At 46.7% G+C, this 12,591-nt stretch overlaps 1 protein-coding gene across 8 annotated transcripts in view; it reads right to left on the reverse strand.

The window, feature by feature from the left end:
- The window catches only part of LOC139250550 (uncharacterized), a 43,680-nt gene that overhangs the window by 15,918 nt on the left and 15,171 nt on the right, over positions 1-12,591 (reverse strand). The window contains exon 1 of one of the 8 annotated variants that reach the window (XR_011591328.1): positions 895-8,687. The exons of the other annotated variants lie outside the window; for them this stretch is intronic. The gene's annotated coding sequence lies outside the window, so the exon portion shown is untranslated. Of the gene's footprint in view, positions 1-894; positions 8,688-12,591 lie in introns of those variants that run through there. 8 annotated transcript variants of the gene reach the window in all.

Here is a 12,591-nt window from a genome sequence, read left to right on the forward strand (position 1 = left end):
CCAGAAGTTGACTCTGGCAGTACCTACCCAATGGTTTCAATTGCCATTATAAGATTAACATTAGCAGTACGCTGGGCCTAATTGTCTTTGTGGAGCATGAATAATGCAGTTACCACTGAGTGAAAACAATGCTACATTTTGTGATTACGTATGATATAGTGCTGCAGATCGTAAGCAAAACTATCCAATGAAGCAGACTGAAAAAAATCAGACAAACTAACTAGCTTAATAATAAGACCCGAATCACTTGATTTTTGTTAATGATTTTGGCCCATTGTTGAGGGGGACGACTCAAATTCCAAACAAAGAAATAACAGACTGTAATACGACGAGAAAGGCTTTGTCAGCAGGGAGCTTTGTATGTTCAGAGTGAACTCCTTGCAAACAATGAGGAAGATCACACTTACTGTAGACAATCTAACATTCCTTCTTCTTCTTTAAACCTTCACGTATGATCAACAGTATACCAAAGTAATGAAGGAACTGATCCGGGACTCTTTAAGACTTACATGTTCAGGCTGTTTTTAGCATAATTACTAAATACTTGATGTTCTGAGCCACCAGATAATAATGCATACAATCCAGCTGCCTTGATAGCAGCTTTCCGCATGTCAGTCCAAGAGTTGGTAGCTGCATAGTGGAATGACCCCACTTTCCTCAGTGGGGTCTGCCCTGCCAGACAGTAACACAAGGAGATGCGCTCTACTACCCAATTTGCTAACCTGCTCAATGATTAGTTTACTCAGAGAGTTTTTTTCTCCTTAGGAAACAAAATTGCTTAGATTAACATAAACTTTGAATCCATCTACATCGAAGTCAAAGGCCCGATTGTAACCCTGCACAACTGACGTGAAAGGAATGGGCAGGTGGCTAAAATAGCGGTCGAGTACTTACCGTTGCATTCCCGATTTGCTCAAACATGCTGCTATCTTAACTGCACTGTTTTCGGAGTCAGACGAGGGTCCTATAGTATACGTAGTCACCTTTAGTAATGACTCCACAAGGATACTTAAACTGTGCAGACCTGTAGTTCTTTATTTGCAGCTCCTGAGTGACGAGAAGCTGTGAGTTCCCTTTTACATTGGGTTACCTGCCGTGTGCAGGCAACCCTTAGGTCTCCTGCAGCAGCACCCTCTGGTGTACAGGCAAGGTGTGTACAGTGTAAGGGTACATTCAGTGTTGCCTAACAGTGTTACAGACATCACACAGTAAACAGGCATGCATACACAACACTACCCCACTAAGCATTTTTCATATCCTTATTGTCATGCCCAGGGGAGGTGATCAGTGGTGGGCTATGGGAGGTTGTGGTGAGGGTTGTGTGGTTGCCAGGTATGACCCCTGTGCTTGAGGCTGGCCTTGTACGTTTCCCCTCCCTCACACACAGACCATGTGGGTGTTACTGTTGTGGGATCCCTGCGGGGGGGTGGGGCGGTAACCACGGCAGCAGTGGGTGGTGTGTATACACTGTGATGTGGGTAGTTGTGGGCAGGGCCACAAGACTGGGTGGGCTCCTTGTCCACCAATTGGGATGAGGGTCAGGGCATCCCAGGGAAGCTGGAGGGTATTGGCCTCATGCTCCTGGTATTGGCCCTGGTGGCCAGGGGCTGTAGGGCTGGTCTGGTGCAGGTTGCCATTGGTGGTGGTTGGGCTGCCCATTGACCACTGTCCCTGTAGTGGGTCTGCTCCCACTGCCTGTGTGTGTGTCCTGCAAGGGGCATCACATTTGTTCCAAAGGTCTAGGCTACATGGTCAGGTAGCCTGCTGGACCTGGGGGTCTCCCACAGGGGGATTCCATTGGCATCAGCATGGTCCCTGTGGGACCCAATGTCCTTTGGCAGTGTCCTACTGGTATACATGACACCTTGGCTCTGATCACACATAGTCGAGCCTTCATTATACATTCTAGCATTCGCATCACTTTTGGGTGTCCTGGTTTCAACAGACATGGTTACATTAGGCATTTCACAGTCTCTATCATTACTGTTAAGCATAATAAACTTGTTCTTAACCTTACTGACACCTGCATTCATATCATTAGTCACATTAGTTAAACCAGCATCACAATTCATGGTTACATTGCATACATTTTCATTTTCATACTTGCACCCTTTAATTGCATCTTTAGCTTTAAAGTCCGTGCACTCAAATAGTTGAAACTTCCACTTTAAATTTTTTTGGTTACCGGTCTCCTTTAAGGGAGGCTTCAAATCAGATTGACTGCTCGATGTCACATGATGCTTCTCCATGTTCACTCGTGGCATGGCGGAGGCCATTTTGATTACAGGTTCTGCTGCTTGTGGTGCTGCAGCCATTTTCTGGTCTTGCTGCAGGTAGGCTGTAGTACTCTTTTCTTCCACAGGTTCGACTCTGGACATCGGGAATCCATTTCTTTCGATGCCATTCACCTCTTGTAGTGCTGCCCCAGCCTGGAAAGTGGAGTTTGGATCCTCAGTCTCAGAGATTTTGCAGAGGTGCTGTGGGCAGTTGAGTTGGACAGTGGAATCTCTGGATGCTGCGATGGATCCATGTTCGAGGTCGAGTGCCGGAGCCCAGAGGCCTGGGAGCAGCTTCGCTTGGACAGGCTGCTGTTGTGGTCGATTGGTGGGATTCATCCAAAGTTCTTCAAAGGTCGCTTGGCTCATCACAGATTGGCTCACCCCTGTGTCGCTCGCCATAGAAAGTGGGATCCCGTCGACGTCTACTTTCATCGCCCACGGAGAACTTTTGGTGGAGCAGGTATGAGTTCCATACTCTTCTTCCAGGGGCTGAGCAACTTCACCTTCCTCTGTGTCGGAGCCCCGGTGATCAGCCAACTCATCAGCGACGCGGTGAGTAAAGCCTTTTCTGCACATTCTCTGAAGGTGCCCTTTCTCTTTGCAGCCTTTGCATGCATAGTCTTTGTAGTGGCATTGGTGGGCCCTGTGATTTCCTCCACAGCGCCAGCACGGGGCCATCCGGTTTGCCCCATGTGGCGGACTCAGGGTTGCGGGACCCGGGGCAGCATTTCTGCCTTTAGAAGTATCCATGCAATGCACTGCGCTCACCGGTTTAGAGTCCTGGGTCAGTATTCGCCTGGAGTCGCTGGCCGAAACCATGTAGGCCTGGTTCACTTGAATTGCTTTCCGCAGGGTGACCGTGATGTCAGCCGAGAGCGATTTGTGTAGGAGGCCTTCGTGGCCGATTCCGATGACGAATATGTCTCTTAGTGCTTCATTAAGGTAGTCGCCAAAACCACACGGTGCAGCTAGTCTTCTTAAGTGTGCAGCATACTTGGCAATTTCTTTGCCCTCAGGTCGCCGGTAATTGTAGAACCAGTACCTGGCTGTGAGGATGATTTCTTTCGGTTTTAGTTGTTCCTGTATGATTGTTACAAGTTGCTCATAGCTCTTGGTGGTTGTCTTTTCCGGGGCTAGTAAGTCTCTGACGAGACCGTAGATGGTGGGCCCACAACTGCTAAGCAGGATGGCCCTGCGTTTGTTCGGTAGTGTGGCCGGTGTGTCCCCGTCCAGGTCGTTGGCTATAAAGAAGTGTTCCAATCTTTCCACAAAAGCGTCCCAATCTTCTCCCTCTGTAAATTGCTGAAAGTTGCTGAGGTTAGACATGTTGAGCGTGTAGTTCGTGACCTCGTATTCCCGTCGCCAGTTATAGTATATGTAGGCACCTTTAGTAATGACCCGATGAGGCAGGGTATGATACTTAAACTGTGCAGACCTGTAGTCCTTTATTTGCAGCTCCTGAATGACGATAACAAGCTGTGAGTTCCCTTTTATACTGGGTTACCTGCCGTGTGCAGACAACCCTTAGGTCTCCCGCAGCAGCACCCTCTGGTGTACAGGCAAGGTGTGTACAGTGTAAGGATACATTCAGTGTTGCATAACAGTGTTACAGACATCACACAGTAAACAGGCACGCATACACAACAGGTCCCACAAGAGGCAGGTGGGGGCCTCATAAATACATGTAAATAAGAGCCCTCTGATACAATTAGCTCTGCATCAGCTGTGGCTCAGTGGATAGCACTCTCGTCTTTGAGTCAAAAGGTTGTGATTTCAAGTCCCACTCCAGGGAATTGAGCACAAAAAAATGAGACATTAAATCTCGTAAAAGATCCCATGGCACTATTTTGACGAAGAGCAGGGGAGTTATACCTAGCCAATACTTATCCCTCAATCAACATAACAAAAAAAACAGGTTATCTGGTCAATATCACATTGCTGTTTGTGGGAGCTTGGCTGCCGCATTTCCCACATTACAGCAGTGACAACACTCCATAAGTACTTCATTGGCTATAAGGCGTCTGGTGGTCGTGAAAGGCGCTATATAAATCCAAGTCTTTCTTTCTTGGATGCCATTTTAATGCAACATTATGAAAGTCCCATCCAGTGCCCAACCGATCAGTAAAGTCCCTCAGTGGCACTGAAGTAGTATTTAATGGGGTACAGACTTAACAGGAAATTAGATTAGAGGATCTCTGTGCTGCCTGGATTGCTAGGGGAACTTCCAGATTACTTCTTTCTCATATTTATCACTGTATCGTACCCTCAGTAACTTTTATCTGTTCATCATGGGTACTATTACTGCCAGTTTCATTTGGAAGAGGAGCAACAATCAGCCTGAGCAACCAGCAACAGCTGTGCCTGTTATAGGACAGCAGGTGAGGGGAGCTGCTCGAAGGAGACCATAACCAGCACACATGGAGTACAGGATCTCTCTGAGGAGCAGTGCATCGGGAGGCTGCCCTTCTCCAGACAGGCCGTTTCAGACCTCTGCAGCCTCCTGCAATGTCTTCAGCAAAAGCCTTTCACAATAATCCTCTTCAGATAAGGTGCAGTTCAAAGTCGTATATCCATGAGTCTTACGTTCATATTTATACAGGTCATTCATCGACATCCCAAACCGAGGGTATAATCTTGCCTTAAGGTGAACAAAACAACTTGGAAGATGCGAAGGAAGCGAAAGGGATGGAATTTTGCAGTTTTGGAGATTCAACAATCAAAGGGAAAAAACAAATCGCCAAAAAACTGCAGGGACAGCATCATCCACTGAACCACCTTGCAAAAGATTGAGAACATGTAAAGAAATATCTCAAAACTGTAAAGAAACAAAAGAGCCTCTACTCACTCTCCTCAGAAATTGAGAGCGGGAAACAGGAAATGCCTCAAGAACTGAAAATATTATGGATGTTCCGCATGGATGGTTTACACCAGCTATATCGGGATATTTTATCCTACCATAACAGCACACAGCTTGAACAGTTAGCCAATTAAAGATTTGTTCCATTGTCAACCTGCTAACTACACTGGCCCACAACCAGTGTTGTTGGAACATCCTCCAATGCCAGTTTACTTGGAAGCTGTGCAATGGAGCAAATCATACCCTCAGACTGTACTTTGAGTCGTTTGACAAGAGCGATAATCAGTAGTGAAGTTAAACCTGTTTTTTCAACCATTGAAAATTCTAGATTTTTAAAAAATACGACCTTTTTTGTCACTTGTGCTTCTAATTCTTCAATGATGGAAAACTAGTTCCAGCTCAAATAGTATGTACTGAGAGGTGTTCTTGTATATCCTTCATTTTGAGATCCTGCGGCCCTTTTTTATTCTCTGGGTCCCCACTGCCATTTACATACATATGTAAAAGACAGCTTGCTTCTTTGCCAGCTGATTCAATGAAAAAAAATCAACTGTGCAGAGTCCAATTTCGATTAATGCCACACTTTCTGACCTTTAAGTCAACCCTGAAATATGTAATCATCATAAGCTTGGGGCAACCTCGCAAAATGCGATAAAATGTGAATTTCTAAAAAGCAACAAAAATCAAAGCTCAACACAGCAAGCTTTATTTCCCTAAATTTTGTACATCATCTTACAACAAAGGTATCACATCTTAAAGATTACAGCAAATGGGTCTCCTGGGCTTTATGTATGCTGCAGAGAATGCAGTGATTTTTTGGGGGCAACGATCAGAAGCCGTCAGCCTTTGCACTTACCCTTCCAATGCATAAAATTCATCAACTGTTTCACTGTCCTGACTCGATGAATTGAAGCAAACCACAATGAGTGCAGAATATACCTCTCTAACTTTGGGAATTTCCAGCTCTGGCAAGTCTTGATTTACATCCTCTGCAGCCTCCGTTTCAGAGAAGAAATTATTTCAGCATCAGTCATCTCTCCACGCTTTCCACACCGAGGTCTCTGGTAAGGTCATTAGCTTTAGCTTTCAACAGGCAGCCCTCGTGAGATTTTCTGAGTTCTTTTGTGATTAAAGCACCCAAGCAACGCCTCATCAATATTGGCCATCTTACCGTCACGCTTTCGTTTCCTATCCTGGATCTCATTTATTTTCCAATCCTTCAAGGTGCTGCTTTTTGTTTCAGAATTCTAGAAACCTGAGATTCCAAAATGTCATGCTTGTGTGTGACTATCTTTTGAATCCTCAAACATTCACTTGCTAGCACAGTGACAAGTCGCAATGCTTTCTTTATTGAGCCATCTAGAAAATGACTTTCACTCCTCCCTCACCCACACAACACTAACAGTGAAACCAGGTCAATCGGGGCCTGGGCACATTGACCACCAACATCAGATTGAGCGGTGAAAGTGTCCGGTTCAAAGTTGACGATGACAACTTGTATTTATATAACGCCTTTAACGTAGTGAAATGTCCCTAGGCGCTTCATAAGTCTTGTTAAAGCTGGCTTCCTGTGCGCCACCCTTGCAGATAAGCGGGAATTACAATAAAACAAACTTTTCACAATTGGAAATATAGGGGAGCAAACAGGACTTTACAAATGGTTGTGTTAAAGCGAGAATTGCAATGAAGGGATTTGCAAATATGTACATCTGTAGCTTAAAAATATATTTTTGAGATCCTAACATTCCTCTAAGATTGCACCATTTTGAAGGTTAGTGACTCATGTTAAAGTCAAGGAGATTTAGACCGTACTTCACAGCATGCATGTTTAGCATGAAATGCAGCGTAACTTATTGTTGTCAGTACTACCCCTCAATAATCAGCTTTTTTGTCTTTTACTCATCACTGGGTGGAAGTTATGCTACAGAATTGGCAAAGGAACTGTTATGTATGTAAACCTTACCAATGTGTAAGACTTGCCACCAGGGGGCGCACCTGTGGGAGACCCAAGGGTCACCTGCACACCCTGGGCAAGCAGGTATAAAAGGCAGTCTACCATGCTGCTTCCTCACTCTGGAGCCACATTAAAGAGACCAAGGTCATAACAGTTTGAGCTTACAGCATACAGTCTTGCGGAGTTATTCTGAACATAACAATTGACAACGAGTAACAGATCACAAATTTTCACGCGGTTATGGCTGCCGTTGGTATTCTTGAGAGATTTGTTGAGGGTAATGATTGGGAAGCCTTCGTTGAGCATCTTGACCAGTACTTCGTGGCCAACGAGCTGGATACGGAAGAGACCACGGTCAAGCGCAGGGCGATTCTCCTCACCGTTTGCAGGTCCACGATATATGACCTCTTCAAAAATCTGCTAGCACCAACAAAACCAACAGAGAAGACATATGAAGAATTGTGCACGCTGGTTTGGGAACACCTCAAGCCAAAGGAGAGCATCTTAATGGCCAGGTATTGCTTTTATACGCACCACCGCTCCAAGGGTCAGGACGTGGTGAGCTGTGTCGCCGACCTAAGATGCCTTGCAGGCCGTGTGTATTTGCTGGATTTTTGGGGGAAATGCGCAAGGAAGCAGTTGAGGCTAGCTCATTGAATGTATTCAAGTCACAGATAGATAGGTTTTTAACCAATAAGGGAATTAAGGGTTACGATGAGTGGGCGGGTAAGTGGAGCTGAGTCCACGGCCAGATCAGCAATGATCTTGTTGAATGGCGGAGCAGGCTCGAGGGGCTAGATGGCCTACTCCTGTCCTAATTTTTATGTTCTTATGTTGCGAGACTTTTTCGTGTTTGGAATCGGCCAAGAGGTCATTCTTCGCAAACTGCTGACTGCCGAATCCCTAGGTCTGAGCAAGGCCATCACGATAGCCCAGGCTTTTATGTCCACGAACAATAGCACTAAACAGATATCTTTGCAGCATTGAAGCTCACCGGCAAGTACTGTGCATAAAATAACGCCTTCAGCAGGCAGAACTGTATATGGCAGGACCTACACGCCTGCAGAGGTCAGACCTAGGATGACTCAAGAGTCCGCCGTGGGGTGTGAATGCGAATCCATTAACACCATGTTGGTGCTGCAGGGGTAATCATCGGGCCCAACAATGTTGATTGAAGTACTGTGTGTGCAAAGGCTGCGGAACAATGGGGCACCTCCAGTGAATGTGCAGACGTGCTGCGACTCACCACGTGGCAGAGTCGGCAGAAGATGACTGATCCGGCGCGGATCACGCTGAACGAGTAAGAGAGGCAACTCAACCCGAGGCTGAAGAGGAAGTGTATGGGGTACACACCTTCACCACCAAAAGCCCTCCGGTAATGTTAAAAGTCAAATTAAACGGCATTCCAGTTTCCATGGAATTGGACACGGGGGCGAGTCAGTCAATTATGAGGCAGAAGGCTTTTGAGAAACTGTGGGGCAACAAGGCACAAAGACGAAAACTAAGCCCGATCCACAGCAAGCTGCCCACTTACACCAAAGAGCTCATACCAGTCATTGGCAGTGCGGCAGTGAAGGTATCGTACGATGGAGCTGTGCATGATTTACCACTATGGATTGTACCAGGCGATGGCCCAACACTGTTCGGCAGAAGCTGGCTAGGAAAGATCCGATGGAACTGGGACATCAAAGCACTGTCTTCGATGGATGACGCCTTGTGCGCCCAGGTGCTAAACAAATTCCCGTCGTTATTTGAGCCAGGCATCGGCAACTTCACAGGCGCCAAAGTGCAGATCCATCTAGTCCCTGATGCACGACCCGTTCATCATAAGGCCCGTGTGGTTCCATACATGATGCGAGAGAAAGTTGAGATAGAGCTGGACAGACATCATCGAGAGGGGATCATATCGCCAGTCGAGTTCAACGAGTGGGCCAGTCCAATTGCTCCGGTGTTGAAAAGTGATGGGACGGTCAGAATCTGCAGGGACTACAAGGTAACGATCAACCGAGTCTCGTTACAGGACCAGTACCCACTACCAAAAGCAGATGACCTGTTCGCAACGTTAGCAGGGGGGAAGTCGTTCACCAAGTTGGATCTAACCTCTGCTTACATGACACAGGAACTGGCTGAACTGTCAAAAAAATTGACGAGCATCAACACGCACAAAGGATTCGCTTGGCTGCGGCCATCTTCCAGAGGAACATGGAGAGTCTTCTGAAATCAGTTCCGCGCACCGTCGTGTTTCAAGACGACATCCTGATCACTGGTCTCAACACCACTGAATATTTGCACAACCTGGAAGACGTTCTAAAGTGACTGGACAGAGTGGGACTCAGGTTGAAAAGCTCCAAGTGTGTTTTCCTGGCACCAGAGGTCGAATTTCAGGGGAGAAAGATTGCGGCGGACAGCATCAGACCCACGGACTCCAAGACAGAGGCCATCAAGAATGCACCCAGACTACAGAATGTGACGGAGCTGCGTTCGTTGCTGGGACTCCTCAACTGTTTTGGTAACTTTCTACTGGGGTTGAGCACTTTGCTGGAACCTTTGCATTTATTGCTACACAAGGGTGACGACTGGGTTTGGGGTAAATCTCAAGAGACAGCCTTTAATAAGGCCAGAAACCTGCTATGTTCCAACAAGTTACTTGTGTTGAATGACCCGTGTAAATGTTTAGTATAAGCTTGTGATGAATCCCGAAGGCAAATGGTATGTTGGCCTTCATAACTAGGGGTTTTTGAGTATAGGAGCAGGGAGGTCTTACTGCAGTTGTACAGGGCCTTAGTGAGGCCTCACCTGGAATATTGTGTTCAGTTTTGGTCTCCTAATCTGAGGAAGGACGTTCTTGCTATTGAGGGAGTGCAGCGAAGGTTCACCAGACTGATTCCTGGGATGGCTGGACTGACATATGAGGAGAGACTGGATCGACTGGGCCTTTATTCATTGGAGTTTAAAAGGATGAGAGGGGATCTCACAGAAACATATAAAATTCTGACGGGACTGGACAGGTTAGATGCAGGAAGAATGTTCCCGATGTTGGGGACACAGTCTAAGGATAAGGGGTAAGCCATTTAGGACTGAGATGAGGCGAAACTTCTTCAGAGTTGTTAACCTGTGGAATTCCCTACCGCAGAGAGTTGTTGATGCCAGTTCATTGGATATATTCAAGAGGGAGTTAAATATGGCCCTTACGGCTAAAGGGGTCAAGGGGTATGGAGAGAAAGCAGGAAAGGGGTACTGAGGTGGATGATCGGCCATGATCTTATTGAATGGTGGTGCAGGCTCGAAGGGCCAAATGGCCTGCTCCTGCACCTATTTTCTATGTTTCTATCTTCGTACGTGGTCGGTTGTGTGTTACAGCAAGCCAATGTGTCAGACAAACTGCAACCGATTGCATATGCATCCAGAAATTTATCTAAGACTGAAAGAGCCGAGAGTATGGTTGAGAAAGAAGCATTAGCATGCATATACGGGGTTAAGAAAATGCACCAATACCGATTTAGACTCCGGTTCGAGCTCGAAACCGACCACAAACCGCTCATTTCGCTGTTCTCAGAAAGCAAAGGTATTAACACCAATGCTTCGTCCCGCATCCAAAGATGGGCACTAACGTTATCTGCGTATGACTATGTAATCCGCCAAAGATCAGGCACTGAGAACTGTGCCGATGCCCTCAGTCGGCTACCATTGCCCACCACCGAGGTGGAAATGGCGCAACCCGCAGACTTGCTTCTTGCAATGGATATTTTTGAGAGCAAGGGGTCACTCGTCACGGCTCGCCAGATCAGGACCTGGTCTAGCCAGGATCCTGTGCTATCACTAGTAAAAAGCTGCATCCTCAATGGGAGCTGGTCGGCGGTTCCCGGGGAAATGCAAGATGAAATTAAGCTGTTGCACCGATGCAAGGATGAAATGTCCATTCATTCGGATTGTCTCCTATGGGGGAATCGTGTAGTTTTGCCAAAAAAAGGCAGGGAAACGTTTATACACGACCTTCACAGTACCCACCCAGGCATGGTTATATGATGAAGGCTATCACCAGGTCGCATGTTTGGTGGCCCGGCATTGACTTGGAATTGGAGTCATGTGTACACCAATGTAACAATTGCTCACAGTTGAGCAATGCACCAAGGGAGACTCCACTGAGTCTGTGGTCATGGCCCTCCAAACCGTCGTCCAGGGTCCAGGTAGATTTCGCTGGCCCCTTTCTATGAAAGATGTTCCTAGTAGCAGTGGACGCTTACTCTAAATGGATTGAATGTATAATAATGTCATCATGTACGTCCAGTGCCACTATTGAAAGCCTCCGGGCTATGTTCGCCACCCATGGTTTACCCGACGCCCTTGTTAGTGACAATGGACCATGTTTCACCAGCTTGGAATTCAACGAGTTCATGACTCGCAATGGCATCAAGCATGTCAAGTCTGCACCATTTAAGCCCGAATCCAATGGTCAAGCAGAACGGGCAGTCCAAACTATCAAGCAGAGCTTGAAACACATGTCAGAAGGTTCCCTGCAGACCCGGTTATCTCGGATTCTACTCAGCTACCCCACACACTTACTGGAGTTCCCCCTGCAGAATTGCTAATAAAGAGAGCACTCAAAACCAGGCTCTCCTTAGTCCAGCCGGATCTCAACGATCATGTAGAAACCCAGCGTCACCGGCATAACATGTACCTCGATCGTGCGGCTGTATCGCGTGGCATTGAGGTTAATAACCCTGTGTTTGTTCTTAATTGTGGTCATGGTCTCAAATGGGTTGTTGGCACTGTTTTAGCCAAGGAGGAGAATAGAGTGTTTGTTGTCAAACTTTTGAATGGACAAACGTGCAGAAAGCACTTGGATCAGACCAAACTGCGGTTCATTGACAACCAAGAACAGGATCACTGATCCACCTACACACACCCAACCAGCAATCGACCTCGCGGTCAACCACGAGGATGAACCCACCATGCCCGACCGTCTGATCAGACCAACCACGCCGCAGTGCAGCAATGATCCGACCGACTCACCCATGCCAGGACTTCAACTCAAGCGATCATCCCGGGAACGCAGAACCTCCTATTGACTCAGCTTGTAAATAACTTGTATCCAAGACTTTGGGGGCGGGGGGAGGAGTGATGTTATGTATGGAAACTTTACCAATGTGTAAGACTTACCACCAGAGGGCGCACCTGTGGGAGACCCAAGGGTCACCTGCACACCCTGGGTAAGCAGGTATAAAAGGCAGTCTACCATGCTGCTTCCTCACTCTGGAGTCACATTAAAGAGACCAAGGTCATAACAGTTTGAGCTTACAGCATACAGTCTTGTGGAGTTATTCTGAACATAACAGGAACCATAGTGCTATAAGCAGTAAATGTCTACAAACAATACCAAACACATTGCAGTTAGACATTATCTTTTGCAAAGTCCTCCATCTTCCTTTTGTGCCTTCTTTATATATAAACTTTTCAGATGCTCTGTATTTCTTCTTTGCTCTTTATTATCTCTTTCTAAT

Source organism: Pristiophorus japonicus, unplaced genomic scaffold (assembly GCF_044704955.1).
Source record: "Pristiophorus japonicus isolate sPriJap1 unplaced genomic scaffold, sPriJap1.hap1 HAP1_SCAFFOLD_389, whole genome shotgun sequence".
NCBI classification, from domain to species: domain Eukaryota; kingdom Metazoa; phylum Chordata; class Chondrichthyes; family Pristiophoridae; genus Pristiophorus; species Pristiophorus japonicus.